We start from the raw sequence: 27,588 nt of genomic DNA, 5'->3' as shown, positions 1-27,588 counted from the left end.
AATGCCAAAAGCAAAACTGTCTAAAGTGTGGCAACGATGACATCCCTAGTAATGAAACAATGTTATGTGGGGTTTGCATGTGAAATGCTAGAGAATCCATTTCAGAAATGTAAATGAGCTTCACACAAAAATTATACAGCTGTTAAAGCAATAATACATTTTTTTGACAATTATTACTTAGCAAGCCAGCTTCCACACAAAACAAGATGTCCATTTTGCCTGTGTATTCTAGCACCCTGCAGTTATTATTGATTTTGGAACTAGAGCATTTGTGATGGCAAAATCAACAGGAAAAGGACAAAGGAGAAAAAGGCAAAATAACCCAAGTTGGGGGCTTTATTATGTGAATGTGTGAAGTTGTATCTGAATTCTGTGTGTTTACATGAGGTCAGAAGGTACAGAAATTGATGTTTTTAAGGGCTAAGAGTCTGTGGTCATTGTAATATTTCTGTATAGAACCCTGAGAAGTGCTGTATAGGTAATTACTTTTGTGTTCAACATATATCAAAATTATCTCTAGCTGCATACAGACTTACTTCAGTCTTAACAATAGATATGGTTTTAATGAGAAGTTTAATCACAGCTCACAAAAGTTTTTTTTCAGCCTTTGATCTATTTTCTCTGTTATTGATTTCTTCAAATCCGCGCTCCTTCAGTGACTGCAGAATGCTTGGAGGAGGTGTTCTCTCTTATAACAGAACACTTAAGAGAGATTTAAATTTACATCATATGGACTTTATCATTATGATTGCATGTGTTATATGACAGTACATTCCATACTGCATACTGCAGGGTAATACTATGGTACCGATAGGGTGCAGTTGGCATGATGGTTACTCCAAAACACAGTTAATTACGAAATGGGAGTACAAATTGAGCAATATATAAAGATAAACACTGTCCCGTGCCCTTTAATTGTGTACCAATTGTGTAACTTACAAGTAAGCACAAGTTACAAGTTCCTATAGATTCAGATATTAAGTAGTGCTTTCAAAAGCTTCCAACAGGTGGCAGACTATCCTTGCATGGAACAGCTAAAAGATTATCTGAGTCCAGGAGACCAGAAATGAAATAAACTAACGTTAGTGCTAGGTCCAGATTACTGCTGGATTTGGTTTGTGTAAGAGGAGTAGATGCTGCACACTGACTTCAGATGCTTTTTGAGTTTTATATAATGTATTTAATCAATCCAATCGTGATTATAAACAATAAAGTAATGGGTTTCACTTATACTCTATTCTTTTAGGGGCCAAAATTAGAAATGGGTGTCAATGGTGTGTGTATGCTTGTGTTTGTGTGAAAGTAAAATAAAGATTTTTTAAAGAAATTCAATAATAGAAATAAAGCAAATCCCATCCTTAAAAATATCATTGTTCGTAGTTTAGTTCTCATCACATTGTTGTTTTTAATTGTATAGCTAGTAGTTCCACTGAATTTGGAAGCTCCCCAAACATCTGTCACATAAACAATAAAGTAAACTGTCAAATGGCAATAAACAGGTCATTACAAATAATGCCCATCATTTCACTTGTCTATCAAAGCTCAGTAAATTACAGCCAGCTTGATGACACAGTCAGAGGCTTCTGGGCTTCTTACTGCATGTCCATAAGAAAGGATTTTCTGCCTAGAAAAGCTCCTGTTAATGCCCATTGACATACCATATGCCCAGCTCCCGCAACACGTCTTCAGCATTAAACTAAGCACTTCCTTGAATAATCATCTGATGAAAATATTGTAGTAACCTATGACCCTTAAATTCAGATGAGCCGGGGCCAAGTTATTATTATTTCCAATATAATTAATATTTACGTCTTGGAGTTGGAGAGCCAATGACCCGAAATGTTTGTGGTGAGGACTTCTTTTTCACTTGTAATATGAGGGGACAATGGCCTCACATTTTGCTATGCTTTAATAACGCCTGTATTTGCATTTTTGCCTGTTTTGCTGTGGGAAGGGATGTTATGATCTCAGCCTCATTTCCGTGCAGATATGCCAGCTGTCAGACCACATAATGATGTCGGCAGAAATGCCTCATTGGTCCGTGGTGGAAAGGTCGAACTAATAAGCAAGCTTATATTTATGCCTTGTTGACTGTAGATTTTTTTCTCCCAACCCCCTTTTAACATTGTTTTTCTCTCTAAAATTTCAATCTCAACCACTGCATTATCACATTATCAAACAGACCTGGGACAGATAAGTTTAAAGAAATAGTCACCAATATTCAGAAAAAAATGGATTTCATTTTGTTTAACATTGTAATTTGCACCACATTTTATTGAAAACAGGGATCTGGAGGTGTCTACAAAATTAAAGCATCGAAATATTTTTGCATTGGTGCTGAAACTTAAACTTAAAGTAATAATCTCAAAGATTTTCATTAAAATAAATGTCTGTTAAGTCACTATCTATCGCCGAATTAGGTAACACAATGGTGATTGAGCCTATTATTATATTAATTTATATTATTATAATAATAATAATTTATGATTAAAGAACTTGGTGTCTGTGGTGACATTCCCGGGAAAAAATCACAAGCGGCGCATAGTTAGTGATGCGTTTTCCTTCACCCATCAGTGGTTGGTCCGCCAGAGAGGGTAGGTGGAGCTAACGCAACAGGCTTGCTCTTCAACTCACTTGTGTGTGAGTGGCGTACTGTTTTTTCCGGTGTCTGCTACAATAACAGAGAAAGTTATGGAACCCTAAAAAGTTCTTGTGTAACATGAGAGGTCATATTATTTGTTGATGTAGATTTCGTATTACATTTGATGACAATGTAACGTTACTAAATTACATAGCTAGCTACCGGACCATGTCAAGAAAGGCAACATTGGTTTAGGCAACGTTGCGCACAGTATCCATCTCTCATATCAGGTAACGTTGCGTTAGCTAGCTAGCTAGCTAATGTAATTAACACAATCTAATGTCAGCTAACAATTAGAAAAAACGCTAGCTAACACTACTGACCGGTACCGACCTCGCCGTCCGTCTCTCAAATGCAATGCTACCTTGTTCCAACGTTGCAATGTAGCTAAATAAAGGGACAGGCAACGGCTCTGCTACTAACCAGTTCACACCGCTGCAGTTTTCTCTGCAACATTCTAAAACCGTTTTGTCTCGTTGCGAATCATTGATCTGAACTGGCCTTAACGTTACCGTTATCTACATTGACATCAAGTTCATCAGTAATCATAATGATAGGAATAAAGCCGGGGTATACGTGGATCAGAGCCAGGTCTGATTTCTGTGTAAAGATGTTAAGCCGGAGAAAACTAAATAAAAGAATACGGCAGTATGGATTAGCATTGTTATTATTTTATTACGCTTCCTCATATGTTCCTTCAGCCTTTATGCCCTTTTTTGATGAAATCTCCTTTGTTTTTGTTTTATTCTTCTTGTTCTGATTGCTAATTTAACACCCAGCTCAGCTTTATTCTTGAACAGTTTAGCTAGCAAAACCAGAAACACCAGGGGTAACATTTTGTAAGGCAGTTGTTTCAAAAATATTACACAACAGTCATTCACGAAAAAGACTGTTTATTGTGCACGAAATACATAATTCACGAGCCACAGCGAATCCCGCGAATTCTTCTCTGCAGTGTAAAGATGTTCATACCAGTCAAAAGGTGGATAAAGAACGTGTGTGGAAATTGATCATCACTAATTCTACCCCAGATCTGCTACAACATTTTAACCTGGCTCGGCAGTGTAAAGACAGTTTAAGTTAGCCTAATGTTAGACAAAGAAAGAGTATGTACATAACATTACTTTTATAACAACCATTTTTTATTCAGTAAATAATAAGTGTTATAGTTGGCGTGCCCCAGGTGCCAACTGACTGACGTCACACAGGCGACAATGGTTGGATCGGGTTGGGTCTATGGGAAGTGAGGTCCAAAAACGCACCTGCAATTACCGCTTCTCGCCATTGGCACCGCCATAGAGAACGAAACTGAAATCTTTGAGATTGTAACTTTAAAATACTTTAATTTCATTTACTTTTTTACTTCCATTTTGTATTGCTTTTAGTTTATATTATATGAGTAGTCCTGGTTTTCAGTAGTTTAAGCCACTTTAGAACTGCCAAACCGGAGGTCACTCCAAATGCATCATCCACTTTGGGGTATTACCATCGTGTCACACAGGTTGTCATAGTTTCTGCCTTGTGTAACAGCCGCATCCTAATTGTTATGCTGTGGTGTGTGCTGCGTGTTTGCGTGCACTAACGCTGGGACAGAGAACCTCCTCCACTCTCTTCTGTTAAGGCCCTCTGATCAATAGTTTTACAGCTAAGGTCTGTGTGGGCTGAATCACACTCTCAAGGACTTTGGCTAGGGATTGTTTAATTGAATACGAACACGCTTGATGCATAGCCCATGAGTCACTCGCTTTAGTTTTGCTGCATTCATTCCTTCATTCTATTCAGTCTGTCCTTCCTGCCAAGGATCTCCAAATCCTATACAGTCCCATGAGCAATATAACGATGCAGGACAGGCTGACAGTTTGTATTAAAGAGTATCTGTTTATACTCACATTCTTATACAAGCAAAAGAGTGGTTCCATTAATGATATAGCGATACTGTATATATTGTTATGAATGACCAGCTATTGGTACCAATTGATATTCCATCCATCCATCCATCCATCCATCATCCATTATCTATACCCACTTATCCTGAGCAGGGTTGCGGGGGGTGCTGGAGCCTATCCCAGCGTGCATTAGGTGAGCGGCAGGAAAACACCCTGGACAGGTTGCCAATCTATCGCAGGGCACACACGCCATTCACTCACACTCACACCTATGGACAATTTAGAGTCTTCAGTTAGCCAACCTGCATGTCTTTGGACTGTGGGAGGAAACTGGAGTACCTAGAGGAAACCCACGCGGACACGGGCAGAACATGAAAACTCCACAGAGAAAGGCCCCAAAACGAGATTCGAACCCACAACCTTCTTGCTGTGAAGCGACAGTGCATCATCGTGCTGCCCGACCAATTGATATTGACAGTGTTATATGCTTTTGGATAGTTTGGGCACATATCACAATGTCAAAATTGGTGCAGAATTGAATACCCTAATGTCCTTGTTAATGACAGCTGAATCTTATGATTGCTTTGTCACAATGCCTATGAATTGTTCTTGAACACAAAGTATAGAGGGTATGCACATGACGTCACAGTAAGTGGAAGTCACTGCGGTTACACCCACTGAGTGGCAGAAAGACTACTGAGTGGCAGCGTTAGCATTCAGCTTGAATGCCGCGAAAACACAAAAAACACATCTAAAATTGGGAAGAGCTGTTGTGCGATTGACTGTACAAATAGCTCCGATTTCTTGTTGAATCTATCTTTCATCCATGATGGTGAGCCTTGTGCTGTACAAACAAAGGGGGGGGGGGGGTGGTTAGATAGTATTAGCTAGCCAAGCATATAAATTATTAGGGTATGATTTTACCCAAAAATCCAACATACCTGACACAAAATAACAACCGCAAATCCACGTTTCGGTGCCTGGATTCAAGTTGTTTCTGTGAATTGCAGCGATGCATCGCTTCTCTTTTCTTTAGCTTTCGGCAGTCTGTAAAAAGATAGCTCCGATTTCTTGTTGAATGTCCATGGACCACCGGTTCTTTGGTAAGCTGAAAGGATCACTGTCGAGTCCAACTGCTTTTAATTTAAGCAGATAATCGTTTGTTTTACTCCCGGTTTTGAAGTTTCCTCTACTAAAGGCAGCCATGTGGCAGCATGTTTTGCCACTCAGTCCCGACTGAGGGGGCGTATTCCGGTGGGAAAGTGACGTCAATGCATACCCTCTATATGTTATTATATGTTACAACATACAACTGAATATGCTGTAGCAGCCTGGTGTGTGCTTATTAAAATTGCAAATATGAAAAATACATTTTGAAGGAGTAAAATGACAAGCATAACTAATCAACAGAAGAACAAAAAAACAGTCCCTAAGATAACAGCATTATTGATATTATCAGACACATGCAAGCAAAGCCAAGTTATATGCCTTGACTAAAGCTGTGGGATTAAAGTAGACATGTGGCCTCTTTCTCATGAAAAAAATAGGAGATAAGCTCTACATTTCTGTACTAAACAGAGTGTCTATCAATTATTCAGATGCAAAACAAACCATGCCAGCGCAAGTCTTCAAGTGTTTTGTTTATTTTCATGGTCAGTGAAAATTTAGAGGCTCTCTCAGTTATACTCAGAATGCAGGCACTGTGGGTCTGTAATTCCTCCCTGATATTGACAGGTCACACATTTCATTTACCGTGACCCTGAAAGGAATATCAGGGATTCCTCTCGCTTATTTAACTCCAAGTGAATTATTTGCAGCCGCTGGCTCATGCTGTGGAAGAAGACCTCTCGAAAAACAGGTAAAGATTTGAGCTGAAGATGGAGTTGGGCGTGAAGCCAAGGATCTCACTGTCCTACTCGAGAGAACGTGTTTCTGTGTATAATTTCCGTGAATAGCTCTGAAATTAGGCACTATTATGACTGCGGTTTATCTGTGAAATTGATGTCACTCTACTGCTTAAAACATCGTTAGTTATAGTTGCGATATTCACTTTCACTCGTTGAAAAAGATTGAGCACCCTGTGTGGCTCATAAAAGGGACAGGCCATGAATGGGGCTCTTCAGTGAGTCTGATAATTGCTGATTTCTCTCAAATAGGAATTTTTGTTTGTCCACAATAGCCACTTTAGGGCCTTTATCTGCTGGTTTCATGATTGTGTACGTCTTGTTTTTCATCTTTTTTTATAGCGTATTTCTATTGCATTAGATTATCTGAATTAAGGACAACATATTTTAGAAATAAAAGACTGGAATACAGCAGGCATAGATATACGGATTGTAATACAATCCAAAAGAATGTGTGATGAGTCTCCCAGCATGTCTTTGCCTTTATTGGACAGAAAACACTCTCATAATTCTACTCTGTTGTGATGCCTTAAAAATACTTGTAATTGCTTCTTTCAGGGCCTCAAGCCTGGAGCAAACTATCCCACGAGCCATTAGCTGGGATTGAGTAGCACCTTCATATCTGTGTTTTAGGTGATGATTATTTTTGTGGAGTTAGGTATTACTTTCCACACCGACTTAGGAAATATTACCCTGGTATTCACATAGTCCTCTGTATCTGTCTAGTGAAGCTTGAAATAAAAAGCAATTTCCAGAAAGTTAATGGGATTTTAAAGAAGAGTTCATTTCAAATGGCTCTATTCTACTTAATGAAACCAACAAAATGTTCCTTTACATAGAACAGGGACACAGTTTCACCCACTGCTGTACCGTTCATCTGTAAATAAATCCACAAGCTGAATTCGTCAAAATTCTAATCGATGTCTGCTGAAAATAAAACAGATCTTATGAGGGCCACTCGGCCTGGTTGCTGCTTTTTTCCATTTGCAGGTGTATAGTGGGCGGGGTCTGGCTTATCATGGGATGATGCAGTGCACCTGTGAAAGCTACCTGTTGCTACAGTATAAGGCCTGTTTTCCCCCCAAGACGTGAGTCCTTCCTTAGAGCTGTGAGCACTTTCTTAAAGTGGTTGGCCTGATTGCAATGCGTTGCCAGTCTGCTTGGTTGACGGTCAATAAACATGTTGATTTTAAACGCTGTTCTACCTCTCGACTCCCTCGTTTGTTTGGGACTTCATCCATTTCTAACAATGTGCACTTCCTTGAACTTTGACTTGTTTTAACAGCATTTCCCTGCTATCATGTAGCGTTTGAGGCATATAACATAAATACATTTATCTGTGCTTTCTGCAACAAATTCTTATTTTCACACATGGTGTTAATGCTTTCATTCTTGTGCATTGTCTGAAATTTAAGCATTTCAGGCCCTGTGAGGGTTTAGTATCTTTTAGCAGCCAGTGTTTGTTCTTCAGCATTTGGTACATTATCTGCAAACATATGTGCTACACTATTTTCATTTCAGCTTGGCCAGCAGCTGCTAGTGTCACAGGGCAGAACAGGATTAAATAAAACTCAATGGGAAAGGAAACAATTGCCTTCCCATCAAATTTCACCCAACACAAGTACAATGCAGCGAGAGAGGCAAGCAAAGGGCGGTGATGTGCCAACTGGAATACTTTAAACAATTACTCTCTGGACCTTCCACATTATATTTCACTGTATCCTTATCTGCACCCACTTCATCATCCCATCAATTATTCAATCCCCTCTTTGTTAGCTTAATTGGAAACAACTTTGAACTGGATGTGTAATTAGAGCACTATGTCCATTTACCAATCAGGGGAGTAAAAGGGGCCAGCCTCATCTGTGACACAAGCATTAGGCTTCTGGGGGAATGATTTATTAGTGTGGTCTTTTTTTTCCACCAGGTTGTGAAAGGTTACCTTGTGCCATTTGGGAAGGACCTTGTGTGAATAGCACATTAGCAGCATCTGTAGTTTCCTTATTGTGTACAGTCTTAAAAGACTTTTTGGTATTTTGGACATCATATTTCTAGCAGTGGCTGTATGCTAGTCTATGCTCTTGCTTCATGTCTAATTTGTCTGTCTGTCTGTGAAGGCGTGGCTCTTCTGTGTGGTTGCATCTTGGAAATCCTTGCTTGTCTTATGTTTTGGTGTCATTTACTGCAATTTTGTGGTGCGCGTCAAGTCACAGAACTCTTTTAAGCCATGTGTTTATCTGCCCCATATGTCTATCTGTCAGTATTGTATATGCTCGGGGTAAGTGTTCTCAGAAACGGTCTCTTGTTGGCTCCAAGTGTCTCAGATGGAAGTTCAGGCTGGGCCCTGTGCCTATTCATTACCTCAAGCCTTGGCTGTGTCCTTAGCCAGCTCCACAGTAGTGGAACACGACCGGCTCTGTCCCGTCTGTAGCGGGGTGGGTTTTGGTTGGCCAGGTTTCCAGGCTACCAGAGCATTAATTACTCCTAAGCACACAGGCTACTTACCAGTGCTCACAGGCTACTAGTGTAAACATGCTAACAGTGCCAACAGGTTAACAGTGCTCACAGGCTACCAGTGCTTACAAGCTAACAGTGCTCACAGGCTAACAGTACTCACAAGCTAACAGTGTTCACAGGCTACCAGTGCAAACAGGCTTTCAGTGCTCATAGGCTACCAGTGTAAACAGGCTAACAGTGCTCATACGCTAACAGTGCTCACAAACTACCACTGCAAAAAGGCTGCCAATGCTCACAAACTACCACTGCAAAAAGGCTACAAATGCGCACAGGCTAATGGTGCTCTCAGGCTACCAGTACTCACAAGTACCAGTGCTCACAGGCTTCCAGTGCTCAAAGGCTACCGCTGCTCAAAGACTAACAGTGCTCACAGGCATCCACTGTTCAAAGGCTACCAGTGCTCACAGGGTACCAGTGCTCATCAGTGAGAACACCTCTGCTCTGATTGCTGCTGCCTGTCCTGCAGTGCCGTGCAGATTAAAGAGTAAAATAGCCACTGGCAGGTGGAGATGGAGGAGAGATCTTCAGAAATAGTGTTTCCTGTCCAGGCACCACAGCTCAAAGGGAAAATCAATCTCCAAATAGAGTCAAAAAAGAGGGGAAACTGCATTCACACGTGGGCAGGGCCAGTGCAGGGAAGACTTACATATTAACCACCGAAATCCGAAAGTAACTTTTATAAATGTCATTGTATGGCCCGGATAAAGACCCAAAAGTCCATGAGATGCCAGTGAAAATTTCTTTTCCTAGAGCTTTTCTAGTACCTTCACTTAGTTTTTTTTATACAGGCGGTCAATTTACCACGTAGCAAATATGGTAACTTTATAAACTTAAAAAAAAAAATCAAACAGTTTAAATCCAATTTTAAATCCAGAACTTTCTCAGAAGTAGTCACATCTCCCACGGATGCGGGTGTGCGGAATGCAAACGGAATGAAAGGATGGGACTTAAAGGGCTGAGGACGCAGTGGGAGGGGTCCGGGAAGAGGGAGCAGGGTTTCGGCAGACTGATGGATGACTGATGGTGTGGCCAGGAGCGCACCGCGGGGGGGAGCGCTTTGATTATGAGATTGCGAGATTCGTCCACACACCCAGGGACGCTGCGCGGTTCAAAAGCACTGAAGAACCAGCACCTAAAAGGAAGCAGCAGGTACGGCCGGGTATGATCCAAGACAGAATACGTCTAATGGAACCCCGCGCTGCTATGCTATGCACTGTCTCACTTTCTGTGTAAGCTCTGCACGCTGTGGAAGGACACTGAGTCTAATCCGACAGAGCATAATTTTGAGGTGCAATAAAAGCCTGCAGGCTTCTGCACGGGAATAAATCTAATGAAAAACACCGCAACAAAACTTTGAGAGAGACATAGTAGAGAACATCGTTTAAAATGTATTAATCTTTTTTTCCCCAGACACAATAGCATAGTCAGTGTTAATTCACCTTTGAGGACATTTTATCAATTTTGAACTAATATAAAAACCACAACATTAAAATGAGTGCTCAACACTGAAACTCCTGTTCCTTCATAAAGACTGTTGATGGATCCAAGAGCTGAGAGGACATTTTTACAGGTATTCATTCAGGTCTCCTCATAAAACTGCTTCCCTCTGCTTTTAGAACCACATTCCCTACTGACAGCCATTTTCTACTCTACTGTTGTGTTCAGCTCTATAACTCAATACTTTTAAACAACTGCACGAATCTTCATCCTCTAAAACAAAGTTTCAGGATATCCTTGAAAATGTCCATTTCCAAGACGCTGTGAGAAAAGTTTTTTAGGACAAAATCAAGACCAAAATAGAAAACACTTAACTGTGACTCCTACAAAAATGAGAATTCTGTTAACTCCATTTTTGGGAGGTCACGCAGAAAAAATGCTTTCATGCATGCTGCCATTTAAACGATTCCTTCATTAGATAAAAAGAACCTGACCCTGGATAGCCGCAGATGTATATTTAATACTGTTTCCGAGAGGAATAAACAGAGCTTTTACTTCCGTCTCAATAAGCAGAGGGCTGCTGATAAACACAAGCGACACCCATTAAGAGCGATTACCATTTCTAATGAACTCATTATGCACTCATAAAGGGGTCGCACACCACCCCTCCCCCCCGTTCCCCCCCACCGTTCGCCTCCTTTCACCAGCAGCCAAAACAACCGTTAGCCGAAATTCAGCCGAGAGGCAGCGCGTCCCGGGGCGCTCCTGCCGTGACCGGGGCGAGACCGACACGCTGATTAAAAGGGGGGCGACGGCGGGCGCTAGAGGAGAGGACGGGCTCTGGAGGTAGGGGACCCGCGCTGGGGGCACGCCGGCTGGCACTGTGCCCACGCCCGACAGGGCCTGTGCCAGGGAGGAGCGGGGCGGGGCAGATGGGGCCGGCGGGAGCAGGTGTGTCTCCGGCCTTCACGCTCCAGTGAGAGAGCCGGGGGGGGGGGGGGTGGGCAGTTCGTGCAGGGGACAGGGCATCCGTGTCACTAGAGCAGGGTTCTGCTGGGCCTCGAAGGAGGAGCATCAGCAGCGTGCGCTGCAGCAGCACTCGCTAACAGAGGCAGAAGGGAAACGGCTCTGAGCGGGAAACGCAGGGTTCACTTAGAGGACGCACACCGGAGGACCTGCACCAGCCCCCACCTGTGGCCCTTCTGCACTGGCACATTTCAGCCCAATTCAACCCAAGCGGAAAGGCATGGCTTCTGCATTACACTCTGTGGGCCTCTAGCAACCCACGCGCACCAAACACCCTCGTCAACACTGCAATGCATTTTGGGTACCACTGGCTTTTTGGATGCATTCAGACTAGATGGGTTATGAGGAGCTAAATTTATTTTTGATGCTGGTGCTTTGTTTTTTCCTTCATAAAGAAGTATACAATGGCAATGTACAGACGGTACTAACCAAAAATAAATAAAATGGAGGAAACCTAACCGCTGTATTGCTGTTTACTTGTGCTAAAAGATGAGTGACCACATCGCCCAGGGATTTCAGAAGTTCTCAGGGTTTTGACTGGTGAAGATCGATCCGTTTCAAATTGCGACTTATAATTTCTGTCCCGATATTCTTTTCCGCATTTCAAATGATGTGTTTGGGGTTGCGCAGATTGCCACTTCTCATTGTGGGTTCAGAAAGTATTTTAAGAAGCACAGAATGCAGTTTGTTCGCTCGGGTGGCAGTCTGTGACAATAGGAAGGCAGAGGAGTGTGTGCATTCAGTAGCCTTGCCAGAGCCTCAGTCCGGAGGGAGTGTGGTGACCCTAACGTCAGGGCTAGCGCGCTACGCTGTTCTCTCTGCTTTTCAGCCATTAAACCGTCTGACTGCCAGCCTGCCATTGCAGTGAAGAATGTGGACGTTAGAAGTGAATGTGCCGCACTCGACTGAGCGTTTCATCTCATCTGCAGATGCGCCCCCAGCAGCACACCTGACGACCGCACTCGGTAAGCAACTGTTGCCAAGCAACCCCCGAGGACACCCTAGAGGTACTGGTGCCAAGGTACGGAGAAACCACCTGTGCCTCCCCCCCCCCTCCCTCCCCGCCTTCATCAAGTGCGGTGCTCACAGTGGCTTGGATCTCATCATAATCCTGGCCACATCTCTGATCACATGGTACAGTGACCCCAGATGGCAGTTTTTCATATCAAACAAGACACTCCACCTGGGAGGCTGGGAACTGAGAATTCAGAGCTCTTATAGGTATACCCTTTCTCCTTTCAATTTTCATTATTTCTCACATTCAGGGATTCATGCTTTAAGGAAGCACTTCTGAATTTTACATCTTATAGCTGAACAAAATTTTTACATTCTGCCTACGTTTTAAATGGAATCAAAATGTCTGAACGGTGTCCGGTGCATTACACATATTTCACCACCAGAGGGCGAAAAGGCAACAGGCACTGTTCAATGCCGAGAAGTAAAAAAAAAAAAAATGTTAAATTTGCATGCATTCCACTGATTGTATTGGTTCAGGATAGTTTGCTGCCAAGTCCTTGCAGAGCCGAATGTTGCAGCATGACATCATCAGATTCTATACTGTAGCCATGGTTGTTTTAACCATAAATAAATGAACACACACACACTGTTACAGAAAAAAAGAGTAGGCCTAATGCAGACTTAAACACTTTCAGTGACAAGGTATTTAAAGAGTGATGGTTGCTTTAAAATGTCATTTGATATGTCCATGAAAAAAATGCTTTAGATACCAACTTACATACCAAGTTGATATCTGTATTTTGAAGAATGTTGATACACCAATCACTTTCAAATATTTGAAGTATGGCTCATATTTATTTGGCATTTAAAAATGGTTGTATATCTTTAGAAACCTTGGTTAGGGGTACTTCAGAAATGTACAACCAATAACATTCTGATTTTGAGACCAGTTTCCTGACTTCAAATTGCATGAAATGTCAAGATGATTGTTATGCACTGTAAGATTTCTATCACAGATTGGCTCAAAAATGTAGGTTGATCGATTGCTTCCGAAAAAGTTGCTTAAATAAAAGGCTCTCGGAAAAACATTCAAATATCAGCATATTTCACGCAAAATGAAGATCAGCAGAGTGCAGTGTACAAACTCCCCGGTAGCTCAGGATGAACAGGCTCTGCCGTAGCAGAGCTTGTGCCAAGATTGCCATGTTTGAATTTCCACAAGCATTTATACAGGGACCCGGCGGGGTGCAGACGTACCCTCAGAATTTCAATTAGGACACCGGGACGCTTTTATTTTCCTCGCGGTGCAGCCCCATCCATCTGAGTCCTGTATATTAGGTATTTCAGCCGGACCACGGCAGCCCGCGCGCTGGCACAAACTGAAATAAATAGGCTTTGGCAATGTTAAAATGTTCTTCTGCGAAAGAAAAAAAACACAGAGATTCATAATGGCGTACTGTAAAAGCGGACGTATTAATCCCAGCGCAGCTGGTTCATGGCCAAGACAAGTTCCAGAGGCCTTTAGATTAAGTTAAGCAGCGGGGGCATGGCCGTTTTACAGTCCAGACCCGTTTCTGAATTCCAAGCAGCAAACGCGGTCGCCCCGTCACACCTTTATTAGCATATAGAACGTCTCACCAAAAGGACCTTCGGGTTGTCTGAATTGACGACAGAGGACAATGGCTTTTGACTTTTTTTTCTTTTCTTTTGGATTCACCTGTTCTCTGAAGTAAATGCTGTCATTTAAGCTCATCTTTTCAGTCCCTGTTAAAGTGCACGTGGGCCACCGCTGTTGCATTATTAAACAGGATGACTGTCGCGTGCTGTTCAGTTCAGCTCCCGGTGCCACATTATCATCTCACCAATTTAGAAAAAACACCTTCCAGACCGACTTCCAGAAATACAAATGACCACGAGGAAAAATGTAATGATGTCATTATCATAACTCATAAGAAAATGGACTACATAAATCAGTTAGGATGACCAATAAGTTTGTCAGACTTCATTTGTTTTAGTTAATGTAGCTAATGTGATTCCAGTTTCCATGGCTACCGCGTGAGAAAGGAGCTAAAAATAATTACGATAATCATTAACACTGAGGTCAAGAGAAACGTTATTGTGGCGGTCACATGGAGGTTTTTCATCTTCCCCGAGACTACATTTTCATGATACTCGTATGCACTTGTACCAGGGCTGAATTAAGCACAGCGACTTCAGTTCACTGCACGCGACTCATCCGAACGACTGGATGGGGCGATGCACGAGCGCAGTGCTCGCGGGGACCCAGCTGGGACTGGAACGTACGACCTGACGGTAATAAGCTCAGTGCTAAATGCCACATGGTTACCCGTGGTACAGGAGCACGAGGTCCCGGAGAGTGACAGCTGATAGGACGGGTTACGCAAGCAGCCAGGCATGGGGCTATCAATAATTCAGGCGGTGGGGAGAACGGTGTCGCGGCTTCTTCTTGTGTGGTAACAGGACCGGGGAGGATTGCGGCTTCGGGGGGGGAGGTTGGGGGGGGGGGGGGAACGCAACGCAGAGCTGGCTCGCTTACACACAATGGCACAGTGCCATACCGTAGCACTACCACACCACAAGCGTATTCTTTTCACCTTTTAGTCAAATCAGCTCAGTGTAGTGCGTGCACTAAAGCACAAACAATGATCTTCTTTTCATTTTAACTACACTATCAATATGACACTGCAATTATATGTCGATGGCCATTGTGGGCGGACGGATTGAATGACGACGACGGGGTCATGTTGTGTTTTGCTGGCTATGTCTCCCCATTCGCGATGTCGACTCTCTACTCGACTGTATTGATTTGTTGTGTCTGCAGCAATCCGAGCGGGCCGCCACAAGAGTGGAATGCTTCGCGGCGGCTTTCTGAAGGGGCGGCTATAGACCGCACCCACCTCCACATCACGGCGGTCAGAGCGATGGAGCGACCACGGAGGCAACCCGCCGACACACGCTGCCGTGACGTCCTCGCGCCGCTGCGCACTGGGGCTGCCGGCTGGCGTACCGCCATCACGCCCGGCAGAGCCGATGAGCCTGTCCAACGGCAGTGTCCGTCAGAACGACTGGAGCTCATGGGGTGACACCGAGGCCCTGCCACTGCGAGAAGAAATGGAGACGTGAGCTGGCGCGTTCCACAAGCACGCGTGCCGTCTCTCGCCGACACCAGCCCCAACAACTCAGTAGTCATAAGTGGGATTTAACTGAAAAACAACCACTTTTGTTAGAAGATATTGGTTTGTGTAAATATTTGTTTCACGGATACAGTTTGGGAATTCATTTGGTGATCGTAGCTCTGCAAACTGTGAACAAACAAGACCAGGTCAAAACCTAGTGTATGGCTGGACCGAACCAGCTGACCAATGGTGTAACTTCATCAGTCAGTCACTCAGTCACAGACATGTGCGGTGTAACTTCATCACTCACTCAGTCACTCAGTCACAGACATTCGCGTTTATAGGGCTGTTGGGGTCCAGCCAAAAATGAAACAACACTCACTCATATGAAAGTCAAAGTTGAGACAAATGTTGACTGACATGCATACTGCAAGACCAATATGACCATTATCTCATCCACATATGAATACTTTACTCATCCAACATTAGCGCTGCAATCCATATAATTTCCTCAAGCAAGTGAAAACCAGGGAAGGTGTTTTCTTGCAGGCATCAGGCCCTCACAATACAGACACCTATCATGAGGACCGGTTGCTAAATGACCTTGGCCTTTAGAGAGAGCCAAGAGACTGGCTTTCACTCCTGCTGCTCTTATACGGACATTAATTCTGCCACAATCATCACGAGGGGGCGGAGCCTGACACTGACTGCCCTGCGATTGCGGCGGTGTGTATGATTGATGTCCAGCCATTACTGGACTTCTAGCCTGGCGGTATAATGTTTAAGGGGACAGTGTCACGGGGACAACGGGCAGAGGATCTCATTACAATTTCGAGATCTCCGCGTGGTTGAAAGCATTCGCGGCGGGGGGAATACGATTAAGGCGGGCGTTTTAATCATAATCTTTGATCTTTAACAGACGCACTTAAGCGCAGCGGGGATATCGCCATGACTACGAGGTACACTGACGTGATGGTGACTCATCCCTCCAATAAAACTGACCGCCGTGTGTCTAGTCGTACAGCACACATTGAGAGAGGATTTCAGGTGCTCTACAACATACTGATAAGATTTTGCCTCAGTTGAATTTTGTTTTGAGAGGACTATTTTGCTTGAAATGATTATGTGTATTGCACAAAAATATGAAGCCAAGCTATCTATACATGTTTATATCAACCCATAGCTATTTACATCCTACTTTGTTGAATAAAGCTCAATAAAGCTTTGAAAAACAGGGCATTTCTGCACTGATGTAGACAAACCCTTGGAAAAGGAAGACTTCCCTTTAAGACTTGCTCTTGCTTACGGTAAATAGCTAATGTGCACGCTCTTTGCCTTTACTCATGGGGTCTTCCAGAAAGAAAATTAGTCATCCAAAAAATATGTTGTAGGAGCTCATTTAAGGGACACTGCAGAGAGACTTCAAGGTAGGAGATAGCCACCCAGCAAACATTTGCATGCAGCAAAGCTTATCTGTCCAACACAACAGACTGGCATTCATGTCCAGGAATAGGAAGGTCAGTCCGTGAGTCATAGCAGTGTTGTTTCCTGCTGCCGCAGGGTCTCTTCTGCCAGGATCTGCGTTTTGGGCGGGTTCCAGAATATCCACAACCCTAAATGGATGAGCGATGCCAGACTGGGGACGCGGCCAGGCAATCTGATTTGATTGGAAGGCATTCTCAGGTCCTCTGCAGAGGGGCCTGCGATACATGCTGACTGCGAGCGAGCAGGCATGCCCGCGGTCACATGACCTCCTGAGCTCATGAGGCCTGGCACCAAACAACACTACAAAAAAAAAAATCTAAATCTGCGTCCGCTGCAACCAGGAAGCACAGACACGAACGTGCCACCTGTTACCGAAAAAGAAAAAAGAAAAAAAAAAAAAGACAGGGACTGTTGACTCCGGCTGTCCTGCTGGTTGCCCTGGCAACACCAGAGAAGTTGTGTTCTTGCTGCGGCATCCTCCGGAACAGCCGCCTGCTCTAATAAATGGCAGCTTTTTGACATTCAAGGTTCAGCCTCTGCAGAGAGGAGTCTCTGCATGAGAATACAGCGATCCTTTGATATTAGTGAGGAAACACACTAAAAGATTCAAAAAACGTTCTGAGATCTTGATACGGTGGTCATACAAAAAAAGATAGGGCAGTCAAATAAGGAGACCTAATAACAGTAAGAGCTATAGATAAGCTCTAATGCCATTTGTACATGACAGCTGTTTAATTGCCTGAGGATAATGAGACTTATTTTGTAGCAAAATGCTATGGTGGCTCACCTTATTGTACAATTTCAAGCTTTCATTTTTCAAAAAAGTCATCAGGTTTGTTTTATTTCCTCCAAAATCATACCACTACTAAAAATGACACACCGTGCGAACATCAATCTTTCATAATCAGTGGTTGTTCCCCATTACAATCACATTACTGGCATTTAGCAGACACTCCTATCCAGAGCAACTAACACAACTTTAGCATTTTTTTCATGAACATCATATGTACTCTACATGGACAGAGACTGAGCAAGCACCATATTTTTTACAATGTCTGAAAAAAAATGTCTTCATGAGAAAAAGAGAAGAATTAAAATTTTATTTTAAAATGAAAATTAATAAAAATTAAATTCCCACTATGTAGTTAAGAAAATAAATGTACAAAAACTGCTCTTATTGGGCAACAGTAGGATAAAGGGTTAAGAGTCTGTGTTAAACCAACATTGTGCAAGATGTGTTGTATGCATTTGGAATTAAGTGTGACATTTAACTATTGTTACTGCACGCTGCCGTGCAGTCACTGTAGAGCACTGGCATACCGACCATAAGTATGTGTGCAGTAAGAGCCAACTGGCAGCAGCATATAAACTGAAATGGTGTCGAGTTGTGCCAGTGTGTCCAGATTTGGTCTGTATGAAATGCATCTGTCTGGGGTAAAGGGCACCAGCTGAAAGTAAATAACACAGTATAATGTAATGATTTGTTTGGGGGAGGAGAAAGTGAATTAATAGAGCCGCACGACCAGACAAGTGTTTGGAGATGCACACGGCAGCACTGAGGGAAGGAGGCTGGGAGGAGATGGGCCATCAGTCTTGCTGATTCTGACACCAGATCAATATATGCCTGACCCCGGCAGAGTCACACGGCCCTATGAAACAAGATGGGGGTCTGTATGTGTAAAGCGCATGCCTCTGGAGGCCCAGCCCCCTCCCCAAAATTTTCTGCAGGCCCTTGTCTGCAGGAATGGTATTATCATTGTAATATACAGTACGTATGTATATATATATATATATATATATATATATATAGAAAGAGAGAGAGAGAGAGAGAGAGATTGCTCCATAATGCTTGGGGAAAATACATATTTTGATTTGGCTCTGTATTCTGTACAATTTTAGTATCTACATTACAGGCATTTAGTATGAGTCTGTTATTGGCGTTTGTCAACAAGAGGATCAGAGTTGTGCCAATGACAGCCATTATGAGGCTGAAAAATAAGGAAAAGAAGAAAAAAAACCTAGAGACATACGCCAAACCTTAGGCTGTTCGTAAAGGCTTCTGTGGTGAGAATTCTCAGGTCATCACCTGTAGATTGTTCTCCTTGGCTTCCCAGGCTCTTTGCGATTTCTAAGCTCACCAGTGCACTCTTTCTTAATAATGTTCCAAACGGTTCATTTTTGTAAGCTAGACTGTCTGCTTCTTTCTTATTTCTCAGCCTCATAATGGCTTCCTTGAATTTCACTGGTGCAGCTTTGGTCCTCCTGCTGATAAACACCAATAAAAGCCTCCAAAGGGAATCAAAAGGCTAGAGTCAAAATTAGATACTGAAAGCTATCTTATACCTGCACTAAAGAAGCAACTGACCACAACTGACTGATCAGAAACACCGGTGATGCCATTTGTCCCAAACATTATGTAGCCCTGAAATGGGGCGACTATTTATCAAGAGTGCTGTAACTTCTACATGTTGAAACCAAAATGTGATTACAACCCCTACTGAGCGATTACTGATCAAGCTGCCCTACCAAAATAGTGTCCGGCTCCCCCACGTAAAAGCCTGGCCTTGGTAAGCTATGAAAGCCCGATGGTTTCACTGAATTTTGCTTGGCGTTTCTCTATTTTATGAATTAGATTTCTGCATCTCACAATTTCTCTTCAACCCAAACTGCTGAGTCCTAATTTATTCACCCCAAAAAAATGCTGTTCCTTTGAAAAGCAGTGCAACAGCAAGAGCGGACACCTTGTGTTCACAGCAGCCTCAACACCAGTAATCAGAGCGTCGACATGATGCCAAGGCTCTGGATCTGAGGGTCACACCTTCAAAACTCAAATGCTACGAGGGGAAGGAAAGACAGAACGAACTTCAGCGGGGAGCTACACCGCTTGAAAACAGCACACGGCACAGCAGCTCACAGCCCACAGCGGGCGTCCAGCACGGACCTGCCAGACCACTGCACACGGCCGCCTGCAGGAGACTGCAAAGACACTCCACCACACCCCTCAGGGAAAAAAAAAAGAAAGAAAGAAAGAGCGAGCTCTGGTAATTATGCAGCGAAGCTGGAACGGGAAGAGTCAACCAGAGGTGGGGAGAGTCCAATTTGCACCGTGGGCAGGACTGGGGCTGCAAGCCCGGGCCCGGCGGGGCTCCCCGGGGCCGGCCATTCTGCACGGCAGCAGATGCCTGATTAAATTCAATTAACGGCTTATCTTATACCAAATGACATCAGGGAATTTGGGGGTCTTTTTAACGTAATCCTCCAGATACCATCCTTGCTAAGGACCGGAAGGGTGGCACTTCATTTCCATAGCCATGTTTGTATTCAGTTGGGTTATAAAAACATACCTCCCTGCATTTTACAGCAGAAGAATGTACAGAGTCCTGATAGTCGATCTCACCATCAGAAACATTGTATCACGGATGATCACTCAAAAGAACTAAAAAGTTCTCTGTCCCTAGTTTTTTTTTTTTTTCATTTTTACATTTATTTATTTATTTTTGTTACCAGCTTCCTACGTTGTATTCCTTGCAGGTACAGTATGAGGAGGGGAAAAAACAGTGCAGTGATGTATTATAAATCCAAGATTTCTGAATTATTCAGTTTTATCGATGTTCTGTATATCATAAACTATGCATTAGCACAGGAGCAACGTTCAAATCCAAGTAAACTGCACTCTCCTCCAAGAAGATTAGACTGCTGTAGTTAAATGAGCAGAAATATATTTTTGTTCTCTTGGATAAATGTATTGAGTGATTATGGACAATACTTCGCCATTTGTAATGACAAAATGGTTATAGGTTGTAGCTGCATAAATATAATCTCAATGAGTTTCCTGCTGCACAGTTGTGGGGTGGGTGGGGGTCATGAGGTCTATTTCGCTCTGCATGTTCTTCTCTCAGCTGTGAGGGGAATAGGGTATGTCTTCTGTTTCTATTGGACACAGCAGCGTTAGATAAATTCTTCACTCATTTATTATTTAATGTGAAAGCTGGTACAGGTTAACAGTTACATCATATGTGAGAGAAAGGCCACTTTTAACATTCACTGTAAAAAAAAAAACCCCAGAATAAACATGCAGAAAAAGATGTACATTAAGAATCTAATTTAGTTAATGCTTCAAAATAGCTTACTTTGTACAATGGCACTGCATTTTTTTTCCAGTAGTTTTCCATGCAAGTTCTCAGTGAAACATAAACTCAGGAGGAATCTCGGTTGCATGGTAACAAGTACAGTAGCATCAAAAAAGTAACTTTTGATATTTGTGAAGGAGTTTTTTCTGCCAGAAGTCTGAAGTGCTATCCCAAGATTTAAATGACAATATTTTTGGCTTTTGTTTTTCTAATAAAAGTAGGAGATGAATTTTAAATAGCATTAAGCACACTACTGTTTTAACAGCAGCAAAATCTCCTCACTTCTGAAAGTACATCTGAATGTCCTGAAAGTCGGACTGGTATGTCAATATAGTTACCTTTCTGTTTGTTGATCACTAAAACCCTCTGCCCATTGTGAAAGTGTTCAACATCCTAGAAAGCATCAACCATTTCCCTAACATTGCAGTAATACTTGCAGCCACGTTGCAATAAAGTTACGCATATGCTAGAGAAGGACCTGGGAGAGAGCTCCTCTAATGGTCCTTGAACACTGTTTGTATGCACGTTTGTGCAGTTTGCATCCTGGCCAGAGGAAACCGGCAAGGTCAGGAAGTGTTTGTGTGTGAGCCACGCCTGCAGGACACCTTTAATGGGATTTACAGGGTTGTTTCTGGAGAGATGGACGTTATCCCAGTAAGTCCCTACAGAGTAATTGGCTCACATGGCTCTGGCTTGCCCCGAGTGTGAATCAGCGTAAATCAGAACTAGAGGAGGGAAAGTTCACCCTGGTCCATTTTTAGAACTGTGAAATGTGTCCCTAGCGCACACACACACACACACACACAGTGAGGTCTAAACATAACAGTGTTTTCATAACAGAGCTGTTTGGATCGAACAGACATTAGATGGGAACCAGAGAATAATGTGCAATGTCTTGTGATATATTTTCAGTAACATAGGTAGGCCACAAAAAACATAGAAATGTCGTCAAAAAAATAAACACTGTTCGTGTCCTACAACATGGAACTGTATTGAATTTCCTGACTTTGTGTTAACTTTTAAAGCTATTGACTGTAAGATGTACCCTGTGCCACGTTAGTTTTACCCCAACCTCGGGGTTAAATGTAAAATTTCACTTTCAGTACTTTCAGTCAGTTTGCTAGTGAATGGTATGTTCCAGAAATTTCATTGTGGTGCGTAATCACAGCCAAGGTATGTAGGTTGTTTGTATTAAAAATCATTGGTTCCAATGAATGTCTCTAGCCTGTAATCAAACCTCTGGAAGGTATTTTTGAGTTGGTGTTCAGTGCGATTGATTTGTTAGTGTAAATGTAAACAATTAATTAATTCCAGAGGTTTTTTTTGTGAAGCGGTGCCCTTATAAAAAATTAAAAAAACTAAACACATAGGGAAAAACTGGAAAATAAGGGCAAAAATAAATACAGCCCTGATGGACATGCAGGATCACAACGTTAAATTAGACCGCAGCACGAATTAGCATGCTACTGTATAACCACAAAAACCTTGAATTCATGAGAAGTAACTACAAACAAAAAACACCAGTCAGAACAAAAAATCAGCAGACGCACAGAACTGCAGAAAACCTATTCTATCCAGCTCAGGGAGAAAAATCATACAAAAGAGAAAATGATTTTCTGTATCTGTTACCTTTGCTCTGTGGGACACAACAGTTTCTCCCAGATGGGATAAATGTAAAGTTCTGTAGAGAGGATGATCCACATCCAACAGCTTATTTCCCGCTGTTCCATTATTTGCCTCAGTCTACTGTCCCCTATTGATTTTACTGCTCACTGTTGTTATTTTCTCCAGCCCTGTAGTATTTGTTTTCCTTTCCAACCAATAAATCAAACAGTATGTTCAAACACTCAATGACGGGTATAGAGAGCAGTGTTCTATGAAAGATTGGATTTCTAAAAAGGAACAATTGCAGCTGATTTTTATCAGGCCCATTCTCTGCCTGCGCTTCAAAATATTTAATGGCAATGGGCAGTCTGCTCCCCACAATAGAAAGCAATTCCTTGGTCTTAAACATTTTTATTTATTTTTTTGCATGTACAACAGGCTCTTTTAGAAAGAACATTTTTAGCTTTTGTCAGAAGATGCGATGGAAATGCAAGTGCGTTGTGCCAGGTCAGCCATATTTAGCCTCTATCACATTGAAGTGTCCTTGTGCCTTCTGAGCTTCCATTACGGTTTGAATGTGGAATAAATCAATATTTTCCTTTGAATACATAAATCCACCATTTCACATGCTCGCTATCATAAGTATGACGACCAAAAGATTTGTACAGCTTGGTCCAGGGACCTCTGAGGAAATAAGGTGTGAATTTAGAACTGTAGAAGTTCTCATTGTAAACATCACACACAGCACAGAGGAACACAGTAGGGGGTAGGGGGTTGGAATTAAAATAAATCAAAATATCGGCTAATTCTCATGGATCACAGTTGCCTCGTTATGATAGTAATGTGAAGATGCTGCTCAACTGTGATTTAAGGTGGATAAAAGGTTAAAGGCAGATTTAAGAGCTTATTAAGAGTTAAGAGTTAAAGCCAGACATGGTTTTCCCATCCGTTCCCACCATCAAACAGTTAATCAGGCCAAACGAGTAACAGGCAAAGCTGTCTATGATGTTAAAGCAAGGCCTCTCTATCTAATCTAACTACAAGAAACTGAAGCAAATTTTCCTATTTAAAAACACCTTACAGGATATGTATGAGTGATGAAAATGGTCCATCACTACAGTGAGATGGAATGGGGAAAAGCCTGTGTTATACCAAACTGCAAACATGAGCAAGGAGGTTCAGCTAAGCAAAGAGTCCCTTCTCTCAGTTCTTAAAAGTTTTTAGTTCACCAATGAGCTGGGAAGCTTTGGATCAGACCTGGGTCAAATACATATTTGTTTTGGATTCAAACACTTTTCTGTGCTCTATTGATCTTGCCTGGTGTAATTGAGCCTGTCAATATGACCAGAAGGCAGGGTTTGCACTTTTTGAGAGTATTTCATTGGTTCCAATACACCAGACAAGATCAGTAAAGCGTAGAAAAGCATTTGAATCCAAAACAAATACATATTTGACCCAGGTCTGCTTTGGATAATATTAAAAGGAGCAGTTCACCCACAATAAAGTTAAATTTCCACTTAGCTATGTGTCCATCCAAATCGTTTTGCTGAAAGTTTTCTAGATATGTGCTGCAGCTTACCCTGATACAACGGACCTCAACAGTGCCAACATTTGTGGCACTCAAACCGCCGATAATTGCCTTTCGAAAGACTCAACAGCAAGGTATCTTTCCAAAGGTTCGACACAGAATACTGGTGTTTTGGTTGAGACTGTGTAAATATAGACAGTTGGCGTACTTCAGTAGAAAGTACTTTTTCGATGAAACCGTCCCTGACAAGGTCAGTGGATTTCAGAGAGTGTCACTATTAGGGCCACCAGTTTATCTCCCCTTGTTTTCTCGCATGGAGCTTCAGTCCTCCGCCAGCTTGTGGTCATGACAGCCTCTTTGTCAAGCCCCTTCTCAAACAATTATCCCATTTGCATCATCTCAGTAATCTAAGTTGATAAAATAATTGCCACTAATTGAGCACAAGGGATGATTGACAGCGATGTTTACAAGCCAGTTCGATTACCTTCTATCGTGGACATGCTGCGGTATTTTTAAGTGTAGTACAGGGGCATGATAGGTTTTGTTAGAAGCAGCGGGAAATGCCCACACTAAAAATGAGTGCATAACATTTAACTTTCACAGAAAAAGTGAAACAAAGAAATGAATTCATGATTAAAATAATTAACTAAACACGGTCTTCAATCAAGACATCAAGCAGACCCAGGCACCCGAGCGCTGGGCTAAAACAAAAACCTGCACCCACACCGGCCTTTTTTAGATAAGATTGGTCACCCCTGCTTTATATGGATATATTTTTCTTTTTACTGCAGCAATACCCAATCCTGGTCCTGGGGAGCCACAGCCAGCTGGATTTTGTTTATTCCTTAAGATCAGCGACCGATTTAGACCCAAGAAACAAGGTGACCTGAGGTAACTGTGCAATCAACTGCTTTAACTGATCAACTGCTGTGCTACTCAAGTGCTGAGTAACAACGAAAGCCAGCAGACACTGTGGCTCTCCAGGACCAGGATTGAGGACCACTGGCTCAAAAACATGCTTTCGTACCATTTTACCTTCTATTCATGTTCACTCTCCTTCCTGGCTCTCCCCATTTTAGATCAACTAATTGGTTTTGTAAATGTATCAGTTAGAAACGCAAATTGTACGATTAGCCACTTTACTGTGCTGTTGGGCTGCCCTGGAGGATAACCATTGAACTACAAGTTTAAATCCCTGCAGGTCACATGTTGGAGATGAGCTTGTTGAACTATTTATTATAATTGGAAACATTGCTGTTGATTCATATTAAGCTCAGAGCAATGAAACAGAATGAGTCTCCCCATTACACACTCAACCACATAATAAACTTTTTAAAATACTTCCTGCAGTCACCTTGTCTCATATCTTTGTGAGATGAATGCTTAAATGGGATGCCCTTTAAGCATTCAGGACAGCAGTTCAGATAAATAAATCATTCATTAAAAGCTTCATGTGTAATGTACTTAAAATGCATTAACTTCTGATAAACTAATACTTGCATGATGCTGTTGTTACTATAAATGTGACTGTAATCCAAAAAGAGTTCCAATATGCTTTTTTTTGGGGGGGGGGGGGGGGGGGGGCAGGCTAGTTCCCTACATAGTGTTAGGTAGTAATTAGAACATTTATTTATATTTATGATTAAATATATAGTAAGACAACTTGGTATAGAATCAAAGACTATAGGGTATTCTTTAACTGTGATTGGGAATCCCTATTTCTTCAAATTGTAGAGTTGACTGTTGTGGGGAGGGGGTGGCTGATGAATCACAATATAGCCTACCCACCTTTCCAGACACCATTACACAACTGGTTAATAATAAGTAAATATCCAGCTGCTTGAACTAAACATATCTGAAATGAAAACAAGCAAAAACACGCTGGAAATAATGTAATTTCAATTAGCTAAAGCGTTTGGCGAACAGTGTTCTTTCATGTGCATCCGTGGAGCAATGCTCACCGACTCTCCGAGCAGAAAAAGCGCTTTGGTACCCGATGAAAGCGACAGATTCTTCCACCTGACTGTTCTGTAACTGCTCTTCGCTGGGAATCACGGTGCCAACGTTCTGGGGCGAGAGCTTACATAAATCATCGCAGTCTTATGACAGCGAAGGGATAACGGAGCGCTTTAATTTACTATTTCTTTCAACCGCGTGTAATGCGCTGGCAGCGAATGGAATGTTACAACACCGGATTAGGGGCGAGTTTATCCCCGTGAACTTGAGAGAAAGTCATGAGAGACAATGACGTCGGAGACGCAGGACAGGCAGAGATCAACTCAGTCCACAGCAAACGCGTTATCAGTTTTCTCCCGAGCGCAGCCGCTGTCAGGAAGTGACGCTGCTGCAAACAACCTGCCGAATCACACAGGATCATGTGATCGGAGTGCAAATTTGTAGATGACCATGAACTTTGTGAGAAAATAAAACCCAGTAACGGATTCAACCGGATATAGCCATTTTTGATTCAACCTTGTGAGAGCCATTTATTTTCTGTGTGTTTTCATATAGCCTACAACAGTGGTGTCAAACTCGTGCCATGGAGGGCCGTGTGTATGCAGGTTTTCATTCCAGCCTCTGATCTTGATTATATAATTAGTTAAATTATTTGCTGAATTAGGGATGCAGTTTTGTGCACAATGGTGACCCGACGTCTATGGTGACCCGCATTGTCTAAATAAAAATTTTCTTATATTCTGTGCTTCAATGCAGTTAAACGCATATGGCTGAATGAGTAATTGGACTCAATTAAGGCAGCATTAATTGGTTGGAATGAAAACCTGCATACACACGGCCCTCCATGGCACGAGTTTGACACCACTGGCCTACAAGGAAGATTATAGTCCAGAGTTGCCCAACCCTGTTCCTGGAGATCTGTCCTGTAGGTCTTCACTCAAACAACATCAAAGTGAATCTCATTCCACAGCTAGAGATCTCGGTGAGCTGCTAATTAGTCGAATCATTGGTGCCAAATTGTGGTTGAAATGAAATCCTACAGGACAGTATATCTTCTGAAATAGGGTTGACAACCCTGATATAGTCCTTCTGTATATTATAAACACATTTTAATCCCTAATTATGTAATTTACTTCTGTTTTTATGATTGAAAAACTGATTCACTGAATAGATTTTTTTTTTCCTTTTAGAAAAGGGCCTTATTTTCACTTCTTTGATTTATCTAGATACAGTATGTAGGGTGAATTGCATTGAAGCAGACAAGAAATCTCAGCAGATAGAGAACCAAAGGAAGCAGGCATGGCTTTCCTGGACTATATACATTTCTTCCCTATGCAGCTCATTGAACTGAAAATGTCCAAATACTGTGAATGTTAATG

General features: G+C 42.3%; 1 long non-coding RNA gene across 3 annotated transcripts in view; it reads right to left on the bottom strand.

The window, feature by feature from the left end:
• LOC135261470 (uncharacterized) overlaps positions 1-26,617 on the bottom strand; it is a 52,771-nt gene extending 26,154 nt beyond the window's left edge. For 2 of the 3 annotated variants that reach the window (XR_010331949.1, XR_010331951.1), the window contains exon 1: positions 26,215-26,611. This is a non-coding gene — a long non-coding RNA (uncharacterized LOC135261470). Of the gene's footprint in view, positions 1-26,214 lie in introns of all 3 variants that reach the window. The other variant, XR_010331950.1, reaches the window with a different exon arrangement.
• Positions 26,618-27,588: the final 971 nt, after the last annotated feature.

Source organism: Anguilla rostrata, chromosome 8, assembly GCF_018555375.3.
Source record: "Anguilla rostrata isolate EN2019 chromosome 8, ASM1855537v3, whole genome shotgun sequence".
In the NCBI taxonomy this organism is placed as follows: domain Eukaryota; kingdom Metazoa; phylum Chordata; class Actinopteri; order Anguilliformes; family Anguillidae; genus Anguilla; species Anguilla rostrata.
Note: the sequence above shows the minus strand (reverse complement) of the source record. Positions and strands in the feature narration are given on the sequence as shown.